Source organism: Engystomops pustulosus, chromosome 7 (assembly GCF_040894005.1).
Source record: "Engystomops pustulosus chromosome 7, aEngPut4.maternal, whole genome shotgun sequence".
In the NCBI taxonomy this organism is placed as follows: domain Eukaryota; kingdom Metazoa; phylum Chordata; class Amphibia; order Anura; family Leptodactylidae; genus Engystomops; species Engystomops pustulosus.
In genome coordinates this window covers 114,759,447-114,769,994 of record NC_092417.1, presented here as the reverse complement: position 1 = coordinate 114,769,994, position 10,548 = coordinate 114,759,447, and the positions used below count along the sequence as shown (strand labels likewise).

Sequence of the window (10,548 nt, the reverse complement as noted above, 5' to 3'; positions counted from 1 at the left end):
TCCTTGAATCCATGAGCACTCCCAGAGGTGTAAACAAAGCTTATTAGTTTTGTATGGAGCATCCCTTTAATAAGTAAGGTCTAACACCATTCTAAACGGACCCTTAGCTGAGCTTAGTAGTTGTCAATACAGTTGAGTTAAAATAATTAGAATTTACAGAGAAAGTGAACATTTTGTACATAAGATGGATCAGGCCCTCAAAGAGTTTTTCCATTAGTATGGAAAACACCCAAGAGTGGCCAGGGCCAGTGGTAAATGAAAGAAAAAACATAACTCACTACAGCTTCCAATTCATGTGTTGCTCTTGTACTTCCAATTTCAGGCCCTTCTTCCAACTGGAAGTTAATGGTAACACAGGCCCCTCTTTATCCAATGACTGGCCACTTCAGACCGAGGGACAAAACAACAAGCCATATTCCCTGGAAAACAGAAGTAGAGGTTCTGTGTCATTGGATGAAGCAAGTCCTGTGATCCCCCAGAACTTGTAGTTGGGTACAGGTCCAATTTGTAAGTTCCAGAGCAACTGGAAATGGAGTGGGATAAGTATGTGTTCTTTTATTTCTCATCCCAGTACCGATCCCTTGTGAGATGTCTATATTCATGTAAAACCGCTTAAACATTATTTCTTGAGAAAAAAGTTACTCAAGTCAAATACCCTATCACACCATCAAAAGCCTCCTACTACACATACAATAACATAAAAAATAACCACTCAATATTATTAATATTAACATATGATATATAATGGCTGATAGCATACGCATTAGACAGCATTATGTGGAGTGGTTATTATTGCTTCTAAACATATACAAAGTATACAGACATGAATGACACAATAGTCTGTAGTCTGACGTTGCCAAAACTAATACCTTCTTCTAGACTGGTATCTACCGTATATTCCAGCATATAAGCGACCTGGTGTATAAGACGACCCCCCTACTTTCCTGTTAAAATATAGAGTTTAAGATATATTCACCGTATAAGACTACCCCTTTTCCAATGCATACAAAACACCGGTAAAAATTTTAAAAAAAACAGATTTGAATTTAACATGGTCCTTTTTTTAATTTAAATTCTTATGACATGCAGGTATATAGCAGGAAAACTGTCGCTCATAAACATAAGGCATACAACAACAACATTACCATCGTCCATTTTACTGTAAATGTTACCATACTGTACCTTAAATTTTTATTTTATTAAATATTCCATGCCATGTACTCAGAAGCGGGCAAAAAATTCCAAATGCAATGAAAATGGTGAAAAAACGCAATTGCGACATTTTCTTGTGGGCTTGGATATTACGTCTTTCACTGAGCGCCCCAAATGACATGTCTACTTTATTCTTTGGGTCGGTACGATTAAGGGGATACCAAATTTGTATAGGTTTTATAATGTTTTCATACATTTACAAAAATGAAAACCTCCTGTACAAAAATTAATTTTTTGATTTTGCCAACTTCTGGAGCTAATAACTTTTTTATACTTTGGTGTACGGAGCTGTGGGTAGTGTCATTTTTTGCGAAATTTGATAATATTTTCAATGTTATCATTTTTAGAACTGTACGACCTTTTGATCAAATGGCAAAAAAGTGCCATTTTCGACTTTGGGCGCTATTTTCCGTTACGGGGTTAAACGCATTGAAAAAACGTTATCATATTTTGATAGATCGGGCATTTTCGGACGCGTCGATACCTGATGTGTTTAGGATTTTTACTGTTTATTTATATTTATGTCAGTTCTAGGGAAAGGGGGGTGATTTGAAATTGTAGGTTTTTTTATTATAATTTTTTTTAAAACTTTTTTTTATTTTTATTTATACTATTTTTCAGACTCCCTAGGGTATTTTAACCCTAGGTTGTCTGATTGATCCTATCATATACTGCCATACTACAGCTATCAGCACATTGTAATGAGGGGTTAAAACGAAATAGCCTCGGGTCTTCGGAAGACCCGAGGCTACCATGGAGATGGATCGCCACCCCCGATGACGTCACGGGGAGCGCCGATCCCAGGTAAGATGGCGGCGCCCATGCGCCGCTATCTTTTTGAGGCTGCCGGCAGCTTTGCTAGCACCGATCACGGGTGTTACCGGTAAGCCTTTGCAGCAAAGACTTACCGGCTATGGAGAGGGCTCAGCCCAAATAAGTTTTCAGTTTCCAAATGTAGATTTCTAATTCTTTTTAATCCTATTTTTGTCTCTTTCCTGCATTCTAGTGACAGCATTTAGTGACAAACTTTACAGCAACCTCACGACCATTCATTAACCAACAGAGTTTTCTAAACATGATCTGTGTAGATGGGTAGGTGAAGATAAGCTTTGACATCATCTATTGTCAGTTGAGCCAATGATAGTGTTTTTTATAGAGGTGTTATCTATTGTAATTTGTGTTCCCCATGCTGTTGATCACTGAGTGTCCCAACAAGGGTGAACACAAAACATTCACACTCTAAGCAATCACACATTAGGGGATATACAAGTGCTACGCAATAATATAGAATATCAGGAAAAGTTTTTTTTTTCAGTAATTCTATTCAAAAAGTGAAAATCATCCAGGATATTATATAGAGTACAAACATATACAGTACAAACATAGTGAACTTTTTCAAATGTTTGTTTATGTTAGTGTTGATGAGGAAAACCAAAATGTCATCTGAAATTTTTAATATTATTTAAGACCAAATGTAAAACAATTATTGAAGATACAACTGTTGGCCGAATGAAAACTACCGACTGTAAATGCACTCAATACTTGGTCGAGACTTCTTTGCATGAATGAGTGTAGAAGGGGGGAATTTCATTATTGCCCCTGCACCCAAAAATGCTTCATTATTGCTCCTGCACCTGAAAATGACTGATTTGGAAAAAAAAAACACGTCCTACAGATGGCTGCGTGAAAGGGGGCGTGGTTTTTAAGAAAGAGGTGTGGATCACATGTAAATTAGTAGAAAAAATTAAGGAGGGTGTGCCAAAATGTGTTGCCTAGTTTTAGACCAGTCGATCATTGGTGCCGGAATGTCCAGGTCAATTTTCGATGTTCTGCTATGCGCTTCTTTAAATGACAACATCTCTGGAAAAGCTACTCAATAATATAGAATATCAGGAAAAGACTTTTTTTCAGTAATTCTATTCAAAAAGTGAAACTCATCCAGTATATTATATAGAGTCATTCCAAACATACTGAACTTTTTCAAGTGTTTGTAAATGCACTCAATATTTGGTCGAAACTTCTTTGCATGAATGACTGCATCAATGTGGTGTGGCATAGGGTGATCAGCTGATGGCACTGCAGAGGTATTGTGCCCAGGTTGTATGATAGCAGCTTGAAGCTTGTCTGCATTGTTGGGTCTTGTTTCATTCATCTTTCTCTTAACAATACAATACAAAAGGTGACTCGAGTTTACTGGCCAATCGAGCACAGTGACACGGTCATTAAGGTATTGGTACTTTTGGCAGTGTGCACAGCTGCGATGTCCTGCTGGAAATTGAAAATTCCATCTCCAAAAAGCTTGTCGACAGAGGGAAGAATGGAGTGCTCTAAAATTTGCTGGTAGACGGCTGCACTGACATACTAAAACACAGTGGAACTACACCAGCAGATGACATGGCTTCCCAAACCTTCACTGATTGTGGAAACTTCACACTATACCTCAAGCTTCACTCTTCTTCCAGGCTCTGGGAATTTAATTTCAGACATGCCTGACAACACCTTGGATCTCTGAACAACAGTCCAGTTCTTTTTCTTCTTGGGCCAGGTAAGGTGCTTCTGGTGTTGTCTATTGGTCAGTAGTGGCTTGACACGTTGAATGCAACACTTGTCACCCGTGTCCTCAATATTTGTGTGGTGGCTTTTGAAGCATTGACTCCAGCAGCAGTCCACTCCTTGTGAATTTCCTCCCAATTTTTTGAATGGCCTTTTCTTACGCCCCTTCTACACTCGAGAGTGGGATGCGATGAACTCACATTAGACTCGCAACGCATGCTGCCGGGATCTCCCGGCCCAAACGCTGCAAACCGGGGCTGAACTGACATGCTGAGTTCAGTCCCGGTTTGCAATGTTCGGGCCGGGAGATCCCGGCAGCATGAGTTGTAAGTGTGATGCGAGTTCATCGCATCACACTCGTGAGTGTAGAAGGGGCCTAAATCCTATCAAGGTAGCGGTTATACATGTTGCTTGTACACCTTTCTCTACCACAGTTTTTCCTTGCACTGAACTTTCCATTAATAGGGTGGAGTGTGTAAATGACTGCCATATGTCAAGTCAGCAGTCTTCCCCATGATTGTGTCGGCTACTGAACCCAACTAAGCGACCTTTTAAACTGCTTAAGAAGACTTTGCAAGTGTTTTGGGTTAATTATTCCGGAGATATTGGGGGGAAATCAATATTTATGTAATTTGTGTTCCCCATGCTGTTGATCACTGAGTGTCCCAACGGGGGTGAACACAAAACATTCACACTCTAAGCAATCACACATTAGGGGATATACAAGTGCTACGCAATAATATAGAATATCAGGAAAAGTTTTTTTTTTCAGTAATTCTATTCAAAAAGTGAAACTCATCCAGGATATTATATAGAGTACAAACATATACCGTACAAACATAGTGAACTTTTTCAAATGTTTGTTTATGTTAGTGTTGATGAGGAAAACCAAAATGTCATCTGAAATTTTTAATATTATTTAAGACCAAATGTAAAACAATTATTGAAGATACAACTGTTGGCCGAATGAAAACTACCGACTGTAAATGCACTCAATACTTGGTCGAGACTTCTTTGCATGAATGAGTGTAGAAGGGGGGAATTTCATTATTGCTCCTGCACCCAAAAATGCTTCATTATTGCTCCTGCACCTGAAAATGACTGATTTGGAAAAAAAACCACGTCCTACAGATGGCTGCGTGAAAGGGGGCGTGGTTTTTAAGAAAGGGGTGTGGATCACATGTAAATTAGTAGAAAAAATTAAGGAGGGTGTGCCAAAATGTGTTGCCTAGTTTTAGACCAGTCGATCATTGGTGCTGGAATGTCCAGGTCAATTTTCGATGTTCTGCTATGCGCTTCTTTAAATGACAACATCTCTGGAAAAGCTTTAAATGTCAGCTTTAAATTCAAGACATGTGAGACTTTATCTTGATATGATAGTGTTAGTAATTAAATATTTAAAATTTGCCAATAATTGACTACACATGTTAAAAAATAAGTTTTTTTTGTCATTTTCCAATTGAGTTTTTTTAAATAAGTGGTAACTTTTACCAAACTATGTTATAAATATATACAGCATTATTCCATCTCCCTTTCCTGAGTTCACCTACAGATGCAGAGGGTGCATGTACGTCTACAAATTTTTCTTGCAGCTCCTTCTACATTCTGCCTTCAACTGACCGTCTGGAATGGGGAACACTTCAAACGCCTAAATCTCCTGACAGCTTGCACCTAAAAACAAAATTCTGGGGTAATTTTAAACAGGAGATTTTAAGATAAATGCATTATGTATGGATGCTTAATAGAACCGGAGGTATCCACTCTTAAATCGACAGTAGAAAGCTGTATATAGAAATCAACATTTTTAGTAATGGTGGATATCTCGGGCTCTGTGGACAATATTAGGGGGATATCCAGGTTTTAAAAATTACTGAGGGCAGGGCTGGGGAGGGTTATTTAAAAATAATAAACCTGTACTTAACTCCTCCAGCGCCGCCGATGTCCTGCGCCACGGTCCCTTCGATCTGTACCCCTGTTTAATTACAGGGGCACGGAAGCCGCGCACAGGGAGCTTCTGGTCCGGGATGTGGCCGGCTCCTCCCATCCGTCCCCATCTCTCAGCGTTGTAAGCACTGGGAGATGGTGTCGGATGGGAGCTTCTGGTCGTCCGGAAGCTCCCTGTGCACCCTTGTAATGAAACCGGCGCACACAGAAGACATCAGCGACGCCGGACAAGGTAATTTTTAAAACCCAGATAACCCCTTTAAAGGGTAGGCTCTCCTGTTTATTTTGATACCAAAATTGTGTTTCTAGATGCCAAGGTTTAGGACATATAGGGCCACATTTATCACTCGTTTTTTCTGTTGTTTTTGCGCCTTTTCATTCAGGCGCACCGTTTTTGCGCCATTTTTGCGATTAAACGCCAAACTAGCCACGCAGCAAAAATAAGCAGCTTTCCCTCATCTATCTTACCAATCCAGATGTTTTGCTGCGCCTAATGATATTCATCACTTGCAACGTTTTCATTTAGGCGCAAAAACACTCCAGCCCGAAGGTGGCGTTATCTGAGAAGAAAGCACTGAGCCTCTTTGCAAAAGAGCTCATTTCTAGCAGCAGAGCTCAGCCAGACACTGGAACAGATAATAGATACATTAGATACACTGCAGACAGGAGTTGCAGACTCTATTTACTGTTCATCACCTTCTATTTACAAAATATTCTGCAAAACGCTGAGCTCACATCAAGAGCAAGAGAAGTTTGCACAAGTTTGCAGAAGCTTGCAGAAGTTTGCAGATACTACAAACAAGTGTCCCCCATGTAATTCTGCACAGTGTCTGAGGGGGATACTGTGCAGAATTACAGGGGTGCAGCAGGAGACCAGCACTGGGGGATCCCCTCCAGGAGAAGCCACTGCTGAGGAGGTCACTGGGTGCAGGGTGTCACACACCTGGGTGCTGCTGTGAGTGTTATCTTCATTCTGGGCTGTGGGAGAAGCAGAGAGGAGCTTGTAGCAGGATGACATGTAACTGCCCAAATCTAACATTGCGCCTAAACAGCGCCTAAACTGCGCTAAACTGTGTTAAAGTAAAGTGATTAATAAGAGGCAGAAAATATACTTATCACAGATGGTTGTAGCTTGTGATAATTCTGGCAAAACAGTGCGCCAGAATTTAGGCGCAACTACTACACTTAGGCGCACAAAAGTGATAAATGTGGCCCATAGCCGTTTGTAGTTGGCTGCTGTCATGACGTTTTTAAACGTCCTTTCTGCATTCAGTCACAGTAAAACTGACTAATATTTACGTGAAGCAGGTTAAAATGTATTAAAACACAATGGAAGCTATATAAATTAAGTATCCTCGTGATTGTACCAAACTAAAGTAGAGGTGTTATTTGGAGCGTACTGTGAAAGTCAAAAAAATCGAGACCACAAGAAAATGGTGCTAATGCGTTTTTTCACCGATTTCAATGCATTTGGAATTTATTTCCTACTTTCCAGTACAAAGCATGTAATAATATATAACATCACTGCGAAGTCCAATTAGTTATGCAGAAATAAGCCCTCATACCGCTCTGTTTGCGAAAAAATTCATCAAGATTTTTTAATTAAAACCTTGTGCACAGAAAAAAAAAATGTTGTTTCGACATCTTCTGAGGCTAATAACTTTCTCATACTTGCTGGGTCATTTTTTGTGAGATTTGACATTTTCATTGCTACCATTTTGAGGACTGTACCACCTTTTGATCACTTTTTTGTTAATTTTTTTATATAGGGGGTCCCCTTCTTAAGAACACCTGACTTACCGATGACCCCTAGTTACAAACGGACCTCTGGTTATTCTTAAATTACTGTACTTTATCCTTAGGCTAGAATAAACAACTATAACAGTTATCAAAGTTATCTGCAATCAAGCTTTATTATTATTCCTGGTTCTTATGACAACCCAACATTTTTAAAATCTAATTGTCACAGAAACCCAAAAAATTCTGTCTTATATATAACCCGGGGACATCACAGGATCGACAATCAAAACAAAGATTGCGGTGCCCTTAATGGTATATGCCTAACGCAGGGATCACTCGGTGACAAGGGATGTCAACCATTAAACTTACAGGGGCACATTTACTTACCCGGTCCTGCAGAATTCATAAAAGTGCATTGACTGAGGATCATGCACTGTGCCGCGATTCACTAAGATTGTGCGCCTGATATCCTGCATGTGTCGCTTCCCCCACTCAGGTCCAACAGAGTTCACCTTCTTCTTACTGGTACATGTAAGTGCTTGATCTTGCGACACAATTTGAAAGTTAAATCCTGCACTCTGTCGGAATCAGTCGGATCGTCCAAATGCCCGCCCCAAGATTTCTGTCGCATGAAAGCCAGCGCAGCTGCGCCACAATCCCATCGTGTGTGTCACACAATCCCCAGTTAAATACCTGTCCCAGTGGCGCAAATCCCGCAAAAGTTGGAAAAACCGACGTAAGTAAGTACGGCCACAGACCCTTAGTAAATAAGCCCCACAGTTTGTTTATTGAAGAAATGGCAACAGCTGAAAGGTGGAGGCATCTTATTGGTTACAAGAATTATACATTCCTTCACAGGCAGATACTCAACAGCTGCATGAACATTTCCAGACACTGGAGGTCTCCCTAAGTTGATCAGGCTCAGAGAAAGGATATAGGTTTTAATCTTGCAACACTGCGTTGGTAGGGGTGTTGCACATGTATAGTACTGTTATCTCATGTATAGCATAAGCTAAAGGGCCCTCGAACCACTAGATCTGCACCCCTTTAGCTATACTACTCTTAACTGCTGTGCCTAAGCTTAGCTATGCAAATTAATAGCTAAACTGAATATTCTACTAAACTAATATATATACATATATAAACATATATATATGTTTTGTATATGTTAGACTTGATAAACTGATGTCTTTTTCTAACAATTTTCAATATGATACTACTATGATACTATGATATATATCGACCTGCCCAGCATCTCTATAATATGCTACTTGCAGTGCAGATTACAATGCATTTTATAGTGGAACTTTATAGTGCAGCCCTGGACAATTTTCCAGTTATCATCCCATGTTAAATATGTCATCATTTGTGTAGTGTTTATAGTTTAAGGAGTTAAAAACTATATACACCTGAGGATAAAATATTTAGAGTCTCATATTGGCCCTTCATTGTGGTACAATATAACTAAGAAAAAACTCAACAAGACGAAGAAAGTTTTTCTTAGGAGGGATGTTGTTCTTTCAGACCTCTTATTAACCCAGCTGTGCACATGAGCCCCCCCGGGACTTGATGCTAATGAAATGTATAAAAAAAAAACCATGCTACATGTCTTATTATTTTCCAGCCTCTTCAGAGTAACGCTAACTTTTCATTTAATGAAACATGAAGGCAGCTGCAATAATCTCTGTCCACAGAATGAGGAAACACACTCAACTACTCGGTACAAAACCAAGTGGTGAGCTATGTAAAGAAAGAAAATATGCTTTAATGTACTTTTTTTTTTCTAGAAATGCCTCCACCAGCTGTGATCTCACTTCACATTATCCAGCAATTAATTGCCCCTTAATCCACTGCTTCATTCAAAGTCCTGAGATCAAAAAAATGGTCAGCGAGGGTGTTTGAGTGACAGAGGCAACTTTGTGGTTGTAATTCAGATGCCTTTTTTTTCTTTTTTAATTTTCTCTATTGTTTTGAATTTCCGAACATCGCAGCTCGTCGTCGGGACCAGACTTTTTAATCAATCACCTAGATAATCAAGTGTCAGTGGCTATCTGCTCTGTGTAATTACTTTTGCAATTAAAAATCAACCTCAAGTCGACTGGTCTAATTAGAGGGTTGAACAGATTTTCACCGAGATTGATTTTTTAATAAATATTGACTTAGGATGCCATAATCCCAACACATTCCTTCATTTTCTTTGTACCAAAAATCAAACAAATGGTAGAATTAACGAGATGAGACGGATTCTGATCACTTCAAAGGGTTTTCTTTTTATTCTTTTTACATACAACACCCAAGCTGTTCAGAAGCCTGGCTTATCTCATGCTAATTTTAAGAAATGCTGGCCAATTCTGGACCCTAATCATGAATACATTAAAAGGTCCAAGTCACTTCTTCACACATTAAATGGTAATATTCAAGCAAAAATCTTTGACCATTTTATGAATTGCCTTGTATAGGTGTTATATTAGGAAATATACCACTGTACAATGCTATATGACTTGTGAAGATCACTAGCTTCAGTGGGCAAATATCACATGAAACAAACCTATCAGATGATAGCAATGGGCACAAGATATTATTTTATGGACATTTAGCTCTTAATTTTCCTAACCCAACCAGTTAACCTCTACAATTAAAGAGGTGGTTCAAACGTCTCTATTATTTTTTACCAGTGGCAAAGGGGGATGTACAAAGACGAAAACAGCAGTAAGTATACCTCCCACTTGAGGTCTGATCCAGTGCTGTGCCTCCCATAAACACTGCTTTCTTTATGTATATTCCATGTCCACTTCGGTTGTGATGTCACAGTTTCAACTCTCAGACCAGTGGTGATGGGAAACATATCACTGGACCGGTGTATCAGAGGGAGGTAAGTATAGCTGCTTCTTTGTTTGTAAAGCTCCCTACGCCACTAGAAAAAAATATAGAGGGCCGGACAACCCCTTTAATTAGAAACTTGTAACATGAGTATTACTGTGCTATCTGAAAACAGTATAATAGAGAAGCAGGAGCTAGGGCTCCAGAAGGCAGTAGAATCTGAGCAAATAGTACATTGGCTCACATTTATTAAAGTGTTTACGCCAGCTTTCTGTCTAA

At 39.3% G+C, this 10,548-nt stretch overlaps 1 long non-coding RNA gene across 1 annotated transcript; it reads right to left on the bottom strand.

Moving 5' to 3' along the window:
• Positions 1-284: 284 nt before the first annotated feature.
• On the bottom strand, positions 285-10,232 carry LOC140068941 (uncharacterized). Its single transcript, XR_011848642.1, has 3 exons — positions 10,169-10,232; positions 5,316-5,436; positions 285-419 (listed from the first exon to the last, which is right to left on the bottom strand). It is a non-coding gene; the product is annotated as an uncharacterized lncRNA (long non-coding RNA).
• Between the last annotated feature and the right edge of the window lie 316 nt (positions 10,233-10,548).